The sequence below is a fragment of the Bactrocera oleae genome, chromosome 6 (assembly GCF_042242935.1).
Source record: "Bactrocera oleae isolate idBacOlea1 chromosome 6, idBacOlea1, whole genome shotgun sequence".
In the NCBI taxonomy this organism is placed as follows: domain Eukaryota; kingdom Metazoa; phylum Arthropoda; class Insecta; order Diptera; family Tephritidae; genus Bactrocera; species Bactrocera oleae.
The window spans coordinates 51,255,130-51,271,690 of NC_091540.1; the positions used below are offsets into that span (position 1 = coordinate 51,255,130).

Below are 16,561 nucleotides of genomic sequence, written 5' to 3' on the forward strand. Positions count from 1 at the left end.
GCGTTGATTTATTTTGATGTTCGATCTGATCTTGTGTTGTACGTTTGCAGTTGCTGCAGCCGTTCGGACTTGGCCTCACCTCGCTTGTTTCAGTTTTAGGTTTTTCTTTTTCGCCTAAATGTTCGATGAAAATCGCTGCCCAGTACCACGGCGTGCAACAGCTGCAGCCCCCGCTGCTGCTTCTGCTTCACTGTTGTTGCAACATGCCACACATGTATGTATGTGTGTGCCATCGACCACTCATGCTCTGCACGTCGCTTGGGACATGCGTTCTCAATGAGGTGTTGAAAGCTGCTTAACACCAATAGTTTTGCATACATTTGTCCTACCTAAAATGTTATGAAAGCGCTAGAAATAATTTATGAAGATTTCGCCATTTCTTCAGCCTTCTGCTGCTGCTGACGCTGCTTTAAGTCTTTTTTAGACATACTCTTCGACTACTTTTTGCACTACGCTTCACCCATTTGGCCTCTAGACGTTGTCTGTCATCGCTGTCAACGTGTTGCTTTGTTGGAAAATATTGCCAATGCTGGTGTTGGTGTTGTTGGTGGTGGCGTTAATGTTACTGTTGATTACTTCGTTGTTAAGGTTCGGGTTCAGCACCTCTCTATTCGCTAGCACGCACACCTAAGTTGACCCTAATTTCTTGTCTTCATGCTGTTAGACAGGATCATAGATAGGCGCTGAAGAATTATGGCTTGTGGGGATCTAATAGACAGCAGTGGTAAATTGAGCAAAAACGCACAAAGGTTATGTCAGCGTATGCAGAATAGTAAAATAGGAAGGCCAACGTTTAATTGCTTGAGAAGCTTTCTGCTCAATAAATCTTATTACAATCATTCTGACTCTAAGAAACTTTTAAGTGTACAGGGTGCATCTTGTTTTATGACATTATATTATTATAAATCAACGTTTTTTTATATTTTAGATATTTTAACTAAACTGTGATTTTTATAATTTAATTAGACTATATAAAATCAATATATATTTTTGCAGCGTTACTCTTTGGAGAAATTTCGAAGGTATGTATATCAATGATCTTTAGCACGAATGTTTGCTTTGAGTTGCTCTACGGATTGCTGGCGCACACTGTGCTTTTAAAATAACCTCCCAAGCAGAAGACAGGGAGCTAAATCTGCAGTTTGAAGTTATCATTCAATGGCGCCTCTTTTTAGCGTGAGACGTTCATCGTATTTTTATATAATTCGTAAAGTAATATGGCGCCCTATTTTATTTAAACCAGTTTTTATCAATAAATTTTTTTAACGCATTTTCCTGGATTTTCTGTTGTCCAAATACGGTATTGTAAATTAATTCTAGCAGACAGTGTTTAATGGGCTTCAGAGGTCAGTTTTTGAGACATCGATTGAAATTTTCCACACGTTCTTATGGAAAACTTTCTTATTTGACTAGACATCTTCGCAGAATTTGCCATAGAATATTTTTTCAATGATATATCTTTATACATTTTAAAACTTCCGAATTTTGGTGGAACGCTTCCCTCGACGACTTTAATCAATCGAGCGATGTATTCGGACCATAGTTGGGATATAACTTAAGAAATGATACAGAAAGGTTAAATATATTTAAGTAAATGTACATACATGTATATTAGGGTGGATCAAAATATCGATTTTTTTTCGCCTAGTATTCTGAAAGTAGGTTCATAGGCGCCTCAACCAAAATATCTCCAAGTATGAGCTCTTAAAATCTGTATGATTTTTCGCTTAAGTTAAGCGTTTATGAGATATCCATCGTCAAAAATCAACGAAAAAAAATATACAATAATAATTTTTTTTTAATAAACTGAACATAAAGAGACCATTTTAGCAGAGCAGTAAATTTCTTACGAAACTGTGAGTTTTGTAATTCAAAATGATATTTTTTTACGCAGTTATAAAATTCATAAGAAAAAAATATTTGCCTTAAAATAATCAAATTTCATCCTATCTTATCTTCTAAACGGTTAGTTTTACGAAGTGTACAAGAACCAATTTTTCAGAGGGCCGACCGCAAAATAAATATTTTTTTTTTACCCTCTCTAGGTTAGGTTAGAATAACTGAGCCACGCATAGACATGTTTCGATCCTTTGTATTACCAGATGGAATTAAATTACGAGGTCCATGAGGAGTAGTCATTTAGAATGCCTGCGCTTGACGCGAATTTCAATGGACTCGGTGGCCTCACTATCCATACCTCTTTCAGTATCTCATACCGTGGAGCCCCCAAATGCTTAAGGTGTAGCCTTGACAATGAGTGACATGTGCACAGGAGATGCTCTATTATTTCCCTAATGCCTAGCTCTTGACATTTATTGCAGTGTTCTCGATCTATCAGCCCCATTTTGCAGGCATGTGCAGCCACCAAACAGTGACCAGTGAGTATTCCGATCAAGTTGCTACAGTCTCTTCTATCGAGTGCCAGTACCAATTTTGAAAACTTCCAATCTACCGGTTTACACATTACTTTTGCAGTTTTGCACGCAGGTAGATTGCTCCGTCGCGTTTAGATTTTCCTTACCATGCCTCTGTCCATATCGTCGTGTAGACATGGGTTTTCCAATGTTGATCACGTTTTCGGGAGTCAGTCGTACATCACTACAATCTAGTCTAGTATCTCTTTGCACTCGATGCCTTTATGACCTGGCACCCAGTAGAAGTGAAGTCGCTTGCTTTTACCGACACTTTCCACTACTGCCCTGCTTTCCAACACACTTCTGGCTGATATGCGAAACAAGGTTAAATCATTGATTGCTGCTTGGCTGTCCACGTAGATGTTGACTCTGGACCTGTATGCTCATGTATTAGAGGCTAGCTCTGCGGCTTTCGCAATAGCAAAGACCTCTGCTTGAAATATACTGCAGTGGTGCGGCAGTTTAAAAGGCTGCGTTATGTCTAACTCTGGACAGTATATCTCTGCACCTTACCTTACCCACCCTTATATATAATATATAAATATGATATATTCTTTATGTGACAACTCTGTTAATTAGCTGTTTTTTTTTCAAAGAAATCAACTGTTGATAAATTTAAGGCTAGAGGCGTTATGTAAAACCTTAGACATAAAAAAATCTTAAAAATACTAAATTTTGAGGTATTCAAAATCTGCTTGCATTTGATTATCCCAAAAATGTAGATTGCTATCACACAAGCTTATAAATGCTAAAGAGTCTAGTTTTTGGTGTTTTGGCGAATCGTTATGTATAAATAATGGAGCCAAAAGAGCTACTGAATAAAAAAGGGTTCATAGTAAACATATTATAAGTCTATTTTGGGGATGGGGTGTTGTGGCAGTAGCTGCGACTACTTGTACGAATTTGTATATACATAAGCTTTTTAAGTTGCATTGATTAGATCGCAAACGTATCTCGGATGGGACATGTACACCGTTTTATTATCCTCCAATACTCGACGTGATATATGCACTGAACTCCATCATTTTTAACACAAAATTAAACAAATAAAAATGTCACTTATGATTTTGAAAACAACATTCGCCTTTTTACCTTTTTCTACTGTTTATTTGAAAAATAAATTAACACAATTTTCTACTTTTTGCGTATTATTCTATCCACATTGAGTTGTTTGTGGCGCTTCGCCTGTCTGACTTCAAATACATCTGTCCTACATGACTGTGTGTGTGTGTCCGTGTGCTTTTATTTATGTTTCGTAAATTAGTCATAAATTTATTTGAATTCTTCAGTTTGCCGACGTTTAACGCGCCCAATTAATTCTGGTACATGTTTTTGGGGCAGTGGCTGGTTATTTTGCTATTTCACCACACCGAAATCGCTGCACACACTCCGACTGCCTTCAACAATTCCAACGGGTTTTGACGTTTCTTTTTGTTAGATCTCTTCGAGTTCATTCCACGAAAACGAAGGTGATAAAAATCTTTCATGTACTTTAGCATGTAAATGCGTTAAATTTGCCACAGATGTTGGAAATAATTATATTTATTTCACTGGCTGGTTTGGAGCGTTTTTTGTTTGGTATTAATTATATACCCTTCTTGGTTTATGAAATTGTTTCGAAGAAGAAAATTATTACGAATAAGTGCGTGATATTGGTGAAGTTTAGAATCAACTTTACTGATTTGTAATTTGTAATTAGTTAAATAATTTTGATCTTGATATGATCTTACATAGGTATGTGTATGTAAATGAACTTTTGACATAAATACTATTAATATTATATAATTAATGATAAATACCATGTTTTTTTTACTATTTTGAAAAGTTTCGTTTAAATTAATGAATAATCATATAATTATAGAAAAAATATATATGTACATTTAATCTATACATATATAATTTTTGTATTATACCAATTGCTTAATTTTTTGGAAGTCATTATATCATATGGATATAGTTACATATGGAAAGTATAACCCCATAGAGAAAATCATGTGAAAACTGTAGTTTAGCTTACATTTCAGAGAACGTTATATTTTTTATAAATTTTATCATATAAATATTATAATTTATTCTTTAATGAAAATTTTCCAATTATATTGGATGGAACAGGCTAACCAGGACATGAAAATATCGTACTATAATAATGTCTATCTGTTATAAGTATATAACTGAGGTTTATAATTTCTACAGATGTTGTATTCTATCTATTGTATATCATCTTTACTATTCGTGTATCTGTTCATGAAACGAATAATTAAATAAAAGCTATTGAATATTTTCATGAGACTTCGTTCGCATGTTCTTAGGCACCTGTGACAGAATCGGCTCATTGTCTTGCAAATTACTCTACATATTTTATCTTTATTACATTTTTAGTAAGTTATAACCAATTAGAGTTTTTAAAATATAAGCATGACTTGTATTGATGAATTTTCTGATCAATTTCAGCTATGCCACCCAAACATCAAACTAGAACACACTAGATCAGACCGAAACCACGCCTACCTCACATATATTTTGTATCACAATCATTTAATTGAATATACAATAGATAACCCAACGGTATATGATAAATTCCACAGAAAATCGCTCTATACCTGCACTGATGTCGGTGTTTTCGATAGATTTTCCAGTGCATTTCTCGAATAATAATAATAAAAAATGCCGAAAATGAGTGCATAGCTTCATCTTAAAATTAATATTGAAGCATATATATTGTTATAAACATCTACATCTAGAAATATTTATTGCTCCAGCAAGTTCTTTCGTTCCACCCGAATTAAGCATTTCCTACCTGTTTCACTTCATTTCTTTTTCGGCTCATATTTTCCAAAGCTAAAATTTAGTTTTACGTGCGGGGTATAATGTTTTTAAATATGCTCTTCCAAGAAATTTGTTTCCCTCTTTTAATAAATATCACCAAAATATCTTGCTCATGCTAAAATATTGCGCCAACAGGAGCTATTTTCGGCTAATTGATGTACTAATTCAACGGAAAGGTGGCACCCGGTTGTACCTCTATTGTGCTGAGTGAGTTGTGTCGCCCGACATTTCCATGTTTTGGTGCTTAAGTATTCTACAAAGGCATTGTGCATTTTACATAATTTGAATTAATTTAAAAAGATTTATTTGTGAATATTTGGCATTGAAATTTCAGTGTTTTAATTTTTTTTTTTTTTTTTTTTTACCATTTTAGATTTTCGAAATTAAAAAACAAAGCTTTTTCTAAAATTCCATTTAACACTAACCTGCAGCGCTGCTTTGGTGTTTATTTTGGATTACTAAAATCATTGAAGAAACATATGTAGACGTCTGTATGTATGTGTATTCGAATGAACACATACCTTCCCATTTGTATCAGCGATCTTCAGACACTCCGTGTGGCCGTAATTTTTCTTCAAACTAAGCAGCAGCTAGATTAGGCGTTCGTCTGCCTAACGGGCTGACAACTCGCGTGAATTTGTATACTCTTCTGAAAGCCAGCACCGCACTTAAAGCTTTCCAAAGGCATTAGGGTTCAGGAAATACCGAACATTTTCGAAAGTCTTCAATCAAAGTGATAGCCATGCGCGAGTGAAGTGTAATCGTGTGAAGGTGTGCACCACTGCGAGCGCGATCGTCTGTGCGCCCCTCCACAGCCGCAGGTTGTCATATGTCACATTCTTAAAAGAGCTCATAAATCTCCAGGCGTGATACATCAGCAGTCAGCGGAGGGTATAGAGCGGCAGCATTAGCTACAGCGTTTTTTTTTATTTTTGGGCATTCAACAACCATCTAGCCAACAAAACAATCAAGCTAGGCTACACGCCCGCAGTCACGATGTGCGTGCCAACGCCAGCTACTCGAGTGGCGTCAATTTTTCACTTTTTGATTTGTTTGGCATTTCATGTGGTATATGCGTTCGCGCATGCGCACGTTTTTGTCGCACGATGTCAGTGGACGCGTAATCATAAACCGTGTATTCGACAGATACTTAGCTCACAAATATGTAAATCCAGCGAGTGCGCTTAGCAAGTAAAACGGGAATGTGCGAACTGTCAAACGCGGTGACGACGGACAACAAATGACAAGCTGTCACAGTCGGCGACTTCGAATTCGATTTCGTGTGCGTCTTACTTAAATATTAGACACATCCTCGTACAAACGCAAACACGCTAAGTGGCGGTAGGTGCAAACATACATACACACATACACTTTGAGCAATCAACCCCTGCGGAACCATTTGAAATTAAGTCATTCGCACTCGAAACGGCGCACATTAATTCGCCTCAACACTTTTAATTGTTATGCGCTGCAATTGCGAGTGATGACTCTATGACTCTTCGGTGTTCTTCGAGTGCGTTTAAAGATTTTACGAGCGTATTAAATGATGCATTTAACTACCTCGCCGCTTTTAACCCGTCCATGTTGGCCACGCAGATGTCGTGCAAATCAGCTGTTGTGGAGAGTAGGGGAATGTAAACTATTTTACGCATTTCTCGCATGTTTTTGCTACTCACGGGAAAAGTGTGCAAGTGTGAAAAATATTTCCCTTGAAAAAGTAGCAATCACTGAGTTTTACGTGCAACATAAAGATACCGACTATGTGCTGTACATATCTCGAATGTTCGTTCGCACCTTGGTGCGGCGTTTAAAAGTGTTTTGATAGCTTCATAAAGCACATATAAAATGTGCGTTTATTCGTGTGACAGCGTTTACTTATGAATGGCTAAGATATTAGGTTAGCTTATGAGTGGTTTCACTGCTTGTCGAGTAAATAAATGTGGATATTTCAGTTTTGTATAGACTAGATACTGAATAAGTTGGGAGTTATCGTCAGCTAATGGTGAGCGGAAAACGGAAGATGTATAAAGGCTAATACGAACATGTGTACGAAGCCATTCATTCATGCAGTAAACCATTTGATACTATGCCTCAATAGAACTCGTAAATTATTTCGTAAATTCATAGAATAAATTTTATTATTTTTGTTTACACAATTTAGTTATTTGATTCTTAATTTTCAAATTAATTCAATTTTGAATGTGGCAATAAAAACTTAATTTTACAGAAATGTGTGTCCATGTGACATTTATAGATCAGCTATAAGACGACACCGAAGGCTTTTAGCTTTTGAATCCCTCTTTGGGTTATTTCGCCGGCTTTGATCCTTGCCAGTATAAAATGTTCGGTCAGACCTTTCTTCGTAACACAATTTTCAGTAAAAATTTAGTATATAAATTTTCTTGTTGGAAAATTTGCATCGATACTAAGGCTTTTTTAACCAATTCAATTACTAGTTTCTGGCCTTTGGTCGCCATTTAAAATCCTACGACCATTGTAGATCGTTTAATAGTCGTCGACTCATAAAATAATCACCATCAAACTTTTTTGATCAATTCGTGTGTCTCAGCGAATTTTTTTTCCAAGTTTAACATAAAATTTTATATTTATTCTTTGTTCGATTTTAATTTCTAACATTTGCACACATTTTCTTGTATTGCAATGGCTGTAACTTTAACATTTCTAATCCGATTTACAGGAGGTTAAGTGCGTTTGAAAGAAGATGAATGTATCTGTATAGATGTCGCTGCATGTTGTATGAATTAAATCTAAAGTTCGGTTATTTTTGGGAACACCGAAGTATTTACCTTAAGCTCGAACCAATCAAAATCAATATATTAGACGTATGGATCCTAGCAGAAAGTATAGACCGATTTGATCCATAATAAAAATTTTAACGTACTAACTAATTTTATTGTAATATATCAGATTTTGTCCTATAAATAAGGCGTAAAGTCAGCCTCACCAAAGTAAATCAAAAACCATAATATTCGGTCTGTGAAGGCTAGCGAAACGTATGGACCAATTTCATCAAGTGTAATATTATCTAAATAATTAATTATTCTATGCATGGCAATGATAGGAAGATTTGAGTAAAGTGAGTAGTTTGTTTAACTCTAAATCTATCTCGAATCGTTTTAGATGGCTAAAACAAATATTGGGTGTCTCTAGATTATAAAGTATGATTTCTGATTAGAATATCGAATACCACTTCAGAGTAGAGCAGAAGGAATTATTGAGGTTAAAATGATACGACGAAAGCAGCTCAAAACGTATGACAAAAAGGAATCAAAGAGGCTATTACAAGCATCTGAATTTATATTTGAATAAATAATAAAGATGATAACTATAGATATAAAGGAGGTTAATTGGTTTTACTGATATGCAGTAATATGGAAAAATTACAGCGAATTGCAGGTGGTTAGTTGCACAAAGTCATTTAATAATTGATAATGAAAGTTTGGAACAACAAAACTCAATTTAAAAGTAAATTAAGTAAATATATATTTGACAGTAGTTATAGTGGTTATTAGCACTTTAATTATGAGTTAAAATGAGTAATTGCCAATCGAGGCAAAGCGTCAAGAAAATTACTTTATTCACACTGAGATAAGAATCAACCGACTAAATTTACTTACACAGTTCAACATGAGTACGTAACTTCTGCTATGCGGACATTTAACAAGCGAAATTTCACTTTGTCAACGACGACAATAAACTTTCGAGAATTATGCAATAAAGTGACGAAGCTACTTGACAAGATCCAACAACTGAAATGACTTTATTTTGCATCGCATTTTGACTGCATTCTGGGAATATGTCAAATAAGTTCACACTTATATTTTCGTATGTGTGAGAGTACCTGCTGCCAGTTGTTAGCTGTCAAGTGTCAGTGACAGCAACAATAGCGGTTCAAGAGTTGAATGAATACAGCAATTGCGAATGAGTAAGCCGGTAATTGCCGGAGACATAAATACTACATATTAACTACCGTAAAAATAAATGAATGCAAGTGCTGAGAATGCATTTCCACATTGACATTTGTTACCTTTTAAGTGGCTCTGCTTTTGTTTTTAAAATTTTTAATTACAGCAACAACAAAGCTGTTAATGTTAACTTGCAAATTAAGTGCAACTATTGCCATTGTGTCCAAAAACTGCTTAAAAAGGCTGAAGTGGGGCAAGGTGAGTTGTGCGAAAGCATGAAATGACGAGTGCTGGTAATTCCTACTCAACTTCAGTGATGTACAATGCAAAGTTACGCTGACTATATGAAGGGTGACTGACCGACTTGTTCTTAAATGAGGTCAGCCATTGCACTGGCCTAAGTGGACTAGTGCGGCAAATTGCATGTTGCAAATTTTTATAGAAATATGCAAACAACTGAAGCTTTTCATACAAAATGGACTTTCGAAGCTCGAACCGGAAGCAAAAATTAGTTATTAGTTTAAGTCAGAACCTGAAACTACAATTGTTCAGAAAGAGTGTGTGATCGATTTTTAACTTTGACTGTCCATACTTTATAGTAAATGCGTCATAATCTAAAACTTAAAAAGATATATAGGAAGTAAGTTAAAATCGGTGTCACACCCATTGTCCATTCTTTGTACCGATTCTTTTGTAGTTTTTCCATACCATGTTCGGAGAGAAATCTATTGCATCTGACGTATGTATTTAGTGAGTTACTTACTCTTTCAGTAGTTTTCAACATAACCGTTCCATTATATCGGGAGTTTGTGTGGTTATCATCTGATTTCAACCAATTTCACAATATATGAAGAATTGCTGGTGCGATTCGTCCTCAGAAAGTTTGGTTTAGATAGCTTAAATGGTTTGTGACATATGTACCTTATGCCTATTCGGGGACGGGGCCAAGCCTACCTTTTAACAATTTCAACCTACAGCTCTTCCTTCTGCGTTTCTCCGACCAAATTACACTTTTTTTTCTTAATTTTGAGCTCAGTTATAGCACCTTACAGGTCTTCTTCTACAGGCTACATGCAAAAATACAATTAAATACGAATTACGTGGGATTTGAGGTCAGAAAGAGGAATGGGAGGGGCCTGGTTGAATTTTTAAAGGCTAGAAACGGTTTAACTCGATTTTCGGCAAAGTTTTATGACAAAGTTGGTGGTAATAAAGACGATAAAGATCTACAACATAACCTCAAACAAAACCAATTTTTCTTTGACGAAATTTGGAGCAAACTTACCCACTTATGTTCCAAATACAAGATATTTTTTAATTTAAAATATTAAGGATAAATCGTAATTTGTATACTCTCGCAACCTGTTGCTACAGAGTATAATAGTTTTGTTCACCTAACGGTTGTTTGTATCACCTAAAATTAATCGAGTTAGATATAGGGTTATATATAAATAAATGATCAGGATGAAGAGACGAGTTGAAATCCGGGTGACTGTCTGTCCGTCCGTCCGTCTGTCCGTCCGTCCGTCGGTGCAAGCTCTAACTTGAGTAAAAATTGAGATATCTTTATGAAACTTGGTAGACATGTTTCTTGGTACCGTGAGATGGTTGGCATTGCAGATGGGCGTAATCGGACCACTGCCACGCCCACAAAACGCCATTAATCAAAAACAAATAACTTGCCATAACTAAGCTCCGCAATAAGATACAAGACTGTTATTTGGTACACAGGATCACATTAGGGAGGGGCATCTGCAGTTAAAATTTTTTTTAAAAAGTGGGCGTGGTCCCGCCTCTAATAGGTTTAATGTGCATATCTCCTAAACCGCTAATGCTATAATAACAAAATTCACTGGAAGCAAATGTTTTTAGCACTTCTATTGACGGTGTGAAAATAGTTGAAATCGGGTGGCAACTCCGCCCACTCCCCATATAACGGTACTGTTAAAAACTACTAAAAGCGCGATAAATCAAGCACTAAACACGCCAGAGACATTAAATTTTATCTCTGAGATGGTATAAGATGACTTTATAGGAACCGCGTTCAAAATTAGACAGTGGGCGTGGCACAGCCCACTTTTAGGTGAAAACCCATATCTTGAGATCTGCTTAACCGATTTCAACCAAATTCGGTGCATAACGTTCTTTTCATGTTTCTATGTCATAGTGCGAAAATGGGCGAAATCGGATTACAACCACGCCTATTTTCCATATGACACCATTTTAAATACCACTTGATTCTTTCACTTTCCACTATGCAAATCAAGCAACAATGATTATATCGGCGTAAAACTTTGCGTAAATAATGCAATTAAAGTATGCCACCTTGCGGCTAAAAATTGTCTAAATCGAACCAAAACTGTTCAACCCCTAAGTACTAAATATGTGGACCCCAGTGCCTATAGTTGACCTTCTACCGAAAATATCAGTCAATCCACAAAGAAATCTCAAACGAGTATACCATTTGACTTTGCGAGAGTATAAAATGTTCGGTTACATCCGAACTTAGCCCTTCCTTACTTGTTTAAAATTAAAATCGATACAAATACCTTAATTTTCAGTCAAAAGTTCTAACGTCTAAATATCAAATATTTTTTAAAAAGTCAGTAAGCTTTATGCTTGTTGAAATCTCTACTGTTTGAGAATGGGAAATTTTCTCACGAAATATTTGTTATAGATGAAATAAAAAACAAGAAAAAAACGTTAACCTCTGTAGCACCGAAGCTATAATACCCTTCACAGCAGCAAATGAACATTCTCATTATGAGAAACGGTCATATCTTAAATTTAAGATCGATACCTCAAAAACTGAGATACTAGTTTTCGTACATACATACAGACAGACGGACATGGCTAAATCAACTCAGCTCATCATGCTGATAATTTATGGAAACTCAATATACCCTATTCAGGGTATAAAAAACACGTGAATTATTTATTGGAATATTTTTGTTTTCATATTCTGATTGAAAAGTGCGGTTCCGAGAAAATTAGCTTCGAATATTACATTTGTATATGTACAAGTATATGCTCAAGCTAACTGACCCAAAGCGTTCGACGATACAGAGTATTGGAATTTGATTTTCTTTTTTTTACAATTTCACTAGTTGAAGAATGTCTTTAAGACCCTGAAGTGTTCTTTAAGAAAACCCAAAATAATAATAATCGATTTATAGAAATCTTCAGCTGCCCTAAATTGAATTTACCGGCTGAGAAGTGCTATCTCATACAATTAATCTCATACGTGTGGTCGAGTATAGATTTATTTAAGTTTCTCGGTGGTTTATGATTAGAGTCAAAAACAAGATTAACTAAATTTCGACTTTAAAAGTTGCAATACTGTTTTGAAAAATATGTGCCTTTTAATAATTAATAATATTTTAAAATGATTTTATATCGCGGCTGAAGTAAATTTTTCAAATTTTGTGTCAGCAGGAGTCAATATGAATATCATTAACAGAATCATTAATGAACTAGAGTGTTAATATATCGAGCTCTTCGGTTGCTATTGTTAGATTAACTCACTCGGAATTGAATTTCATAAAGATTCATTAAAAATTTGGAAATCATAGTTATTGGGTCTCATATCTAGCATAGGTGGGTTAAAGTCAAGCTGCCAAAGAATTATTAAAAGTATGTTTACTTATTTTAATAAAATCCGGGTTACACATTCCAAAAAATTATGCAAATATCTGCAGTGCAATGCACAGTGGTTTTTGTTCCACGGAACTACTCGCAAGTCACTTTGTTACTGAAAACTTGCACTATTAATGCAAATACAACAAATATATGTATGTGTTTGCATAACGCCATGTGCTGCATGTGTATGTGTTTTGGAGCAATTTCATCTTGTTCACTTCTATGGCTGTCACCAACTGCCGGTTCCACGTTCTTATTTCGCTTTTTAATTGTCAGCTTCATGCGAGTACGAGTATGTAAAACTCGAAGTGAAACTTGTGCAACTGCATAATTTACAACTCATAAACATAAATGCCAACGCAATTTAGCAAGTTAAGTAAACATAAAATGACACAACAACAATTAAAAGTGCAATTTGGGACGCTGCGAACGGGAGGATATGTGCACGTATTGTTGCTGATGACACAGGCGTTGACAATTTTAATGTGAGCAGCAGTGGCAAGTCGAAGCAGAAAAGCGCCTGCAATTACAATTTGTGGCAACTTTGGCCAGCTGCAGCACGGCGTTTATACAAATGTACTTACATACATACGTCTCTGTTGTGACATTATACTCAAATTCACGTCTATCATGCTAGCATTGCTACATCTCGGCTAAACTCGGATTTTACTAACGTATATACAAGTATTGTACTACAGGCTTGCTTTGGTCTAGTAGCATGATTTCATAAAACTTAATTTAATTCGATATTGGTAGAAAATATACGGGAAATATTCAGCTAACATTATCATATCTGAAAACTTGGACCACAGCGTGACAGAGTCTAGTCCTGGTGGCTTTTTCTCTGCTCACGTACCCACAGGGTAGACATATGTGAATGTGGCAAGGCCGCTGGAGTAGAGGCGCATTGAGCTTTTTCAGTGATGGGTTGAAACTTGGTTGTAAGGGTGGAGGCGAAATTTTTTTTCAAGGAGTTCTCCGTAAAGCTTAGTTTTAGGCTACCGGAACACTTCAGTGTCTTTCAGCTTGCCCATAGTTGCTTAATTATTAGACTCTTTTCGGTGCTTGGCCATAGCGTACACGCTAAACATTCTATGGTAAAGTGGATGAATTGGCAAGAGACAGGAACGGGATCGAACTGGACTCCCGCTGTCCACCTGCGTTGTAGAACTGCATCTATAGACCTCGCGTAAGCTTACTAGGTGTTGGTCGATAATCAGCTCCGGTGCGACTTCGAGATCTTTCTGGCCAAGAGAAGGCTCTCAGCAAGGTTTATCTTGCTCCAAAAGTATGGGTTATTACTGGACATTGTACTGGATTTTAGAAATGTGAAATATCGGGCGGTGATTCAATTCCAAGTATACGGAAAGCGGCTGCCACTAATAATAAACTAGCTAAAGTCAAATATCTCGTATTTGTAAATCACCGACTGAAAGAATGCGAGAGAGTTGAGACAGTAAGTATTATCAAGTTCAGTTCACTAAATCGAGTTATTTCTTGATGAAAAAGGCAGTAAGGTTTTGAGTATGTGAAGCATTGGGGTGATTGTATAACTTTTTAATTTAAAGCTACATAGTTCTTCCTGTTTTAAATCAAATGATGTTGATTATTCTACTATTCAGAGTCATATCTTTCCAAATCAATATTTTAATTTCCTCATTTCATAACTTTTTTTCATCGCAGATTTACGTATAAAATGATTTCTTTCTCCATTTTTTGACAATTTTTTACTTCACAATTTTTTAACTTTGACATCCTAAGTCCAATAGCTTTATTGGAAAACCTTTCATTATTACATTAATTTGATATGACGGTGTCTATAATTACCATTGTTACTATATTGGTTGAACTCTCGGCCCACAGACAAATAATATAATATTATACAGTATACTTTAAGTGGTATAAGCGCAAGCTAACCTCTCTCTATTTGATTTATGCCTAATTGCTTGATTTATACCAGCTGTTTGTTCGATTCGCCTTTTTCTAGTGTTTAATATAATCCATTTTATACAATTATTTCCATTAACAACACAGCAACAACAAAGTTGATCTTACTTTTAAACAGTTATTTATTGCTTGTAAATTTGCAACATTTAACAGAGATCGCAAAAATCTCAGAAATTTGTAGTAAGCTGACAGGCGACAATTTGTCGAATCCTATCTTGTATTTTTAGGAAAGAACTTTTGCCAACCCTCAAGTGCTGTCAACTAAACAAATATCAGCTGCTAAGATGCTGCGGCACAACCACAACCATTTACTTCATTATTATGCTCCGCAACAATGACTTAATGAGTATTAGCAACTCGCACAAGTCTAGGCTTAAAGATTTGGAGCAGAGGGCAAAATACAAACACACTCAAACATTTCTAATAACATGTAAAGCAATAACAAAATAATCACCAAAGACGCAATGTTAACTGAATGAAAATCTAATTGCAAGGATTGCAACTCCATTGAGGCCCATAAATTACGACAACCAACGCTGCGCTGCCACAAAGCTGACAACTGCAAGCCATGCTGGCAGCAGAGTAAGGCAGATATAATAAAATAATAAAAGTGGCAACATTTTGGCTTTGTTGTCATTATGGCTGCTGCCATTTTGTAATTGTGAAGACATAGCCGCTGCAGCAGTAACTGCAGCAAGCCACTGCGACAGACAGCAGATGTCGTTGCGACATACCGACACGAGCGCAGCACGGATGCCACCAATTTGTGGCGATATCACTTGCTAACTAGCTAACTTCCTTGAGAGTGTCCTCAGAGGCTTACTGTGCCACTTCAGACCGCGCTGCCACACTTCACCGACCGCTTGCCACAGCAACTGTTTGTCAGACACTCGTTACGTAGCAGCGCAATTGAATTTCCTATTGCGTTTGTCATCTCGACGTTGTTGCTCCGCCTCAAGTTTATTTGGCTTAGTTATTGTCTATTACGGCTGCACTTGAAAGTGATTACAGTTACTATGACATTTGCGCTAATGTTGCCTGGTGTGTATATGTACCAAGTGTACGTTTGTTGTTGTAGTAAATAGTGTGAATCTTGCAACTGTGGCGCAAATGACTGTCGGACCGCCTTCCAGTCGAACGTTTGCTTCAGCTCCCTCTCTTGCCGCGCGAAGTGAAGTTTCGCCCAAAGCGACTTGACACATGGATTTTTCGTACATGACAAGCGAGTACAATAATTTATTTGCACCAGCTAGCTTACGAGCAGCACTTAATGAATGAGCTCCGCCCGCTTCTCATGCGGTTCATGCGGCTGCAATTTCAACCATCACCGTGTCACGTAGCGTTGTGTGGCGCGTTCACCGTCTGCCACTGCAACGCTTACGAAAATATCGAACAAATGACTACGACAACGCTGTGCTTTAGAAGTAAAAGCTGCTGCAGCAATTGGTTTGGAGCAAACGCATGTTGTTGTAGTTGTAGTGGCGTTTGTGGTGGCGAGCAGGACCACCAGCATTGCCACCGCTCAATTCATTACATTTTAGGCAAATAAATATTCAATTTAATTTATTAGCTAGCTGGTATGGATGTGGCGTACGAACTCCTTCAAATTCAACAACTCCAAGTTGTAGTTGTGACATACGACTGTGCCGTGTAAAGGATTGTCGTGCAAATCGTCTTAAGGAAGTTTATTGAGACGATGGCGCTTGTAACGGCACAGTGCTTAGATTTTTAGAATTAATTGCATTGGCTCGATGACTTATGGGGACAGTGGTGTAAATGACAAGCGCCGTTAGAAGTTTATTTAATCCA

At 36.4% G+C, this 16,561-nt stretch overlaps 1 pseudogene; it reads right to left on the minus strand.

The window, feature by feature from the left end:
- Nucleotides 1-2,113: 2,113 nt before the first annotated feature.
- Nucleotides 2,114-16,265, minus strand: LOC138857905 (uncharacterized; annotated as a pseudogene).
- Nucleotides 16,266-16,561: the final 296 nt, after the last annotated feature.